Below are 552 nucleotides of genomic sequence, written 5' to 3' on the forward strand. Positions count from 1 at the left end.
TGACAAAGTGGCTGCAACTATGAGCTCAAGAATAGCAAAGATTGTGAGGATGGTGCAGGATTGGGCAGTTTTTCATTCTGTTGTATATTGGGTCTCTATGACTCAGAGTTGACTCGATGGCACCTAACAATAAAAATAACAACATATGATTTTGAAGGCTGGACAGTAAATAAGAATGATTAAAGAAGAGTTGATGCCTTTGAATTGTGGTTTTGGCAAAGAATACTGAAAATACCTTGGACTACCAGCAGAGCGATCAAATCTGTCCTGGATGATGTACAGCTGAAATGCTCCTTAGAAGTGAGAATGTACAGACTCCATCTCACCTATTTTGGTCATGCTGTCAAAGGAGACCATTCCCTGGAGAAAAATATCATGCTTGGTAAAGTAGAGGGTCAGTGAGAATGGGGAAGACCCTCAACAAGATGGATGGATACAGTGGCTGCAACAATGGGGTCAAACACTACAGGGATTGTGCAGACAGTACAGGACTAGGCAGTGTATCGTTCTGTTGACGGAGTGTGACTACGAGTTGGAGCTGGTTGATGGCAT

Source organism: Orycteropus afer, unplaced genomic scaffold (assembly GCF_000298275.1).
Source record: "Orycteropus afer afer isolate SDZICR_OR568_19922 unplaced genomic scaffold, OryAfe1.0 scaffold00155, whole genome shotgun sequence".
NCBI classification, from domain to species: Eukaryota; Metazoa; Chordata; class Mammalia; order Tubulidentata; family Orycteropodidae; genus Orycteropus; species Orycteropus afer.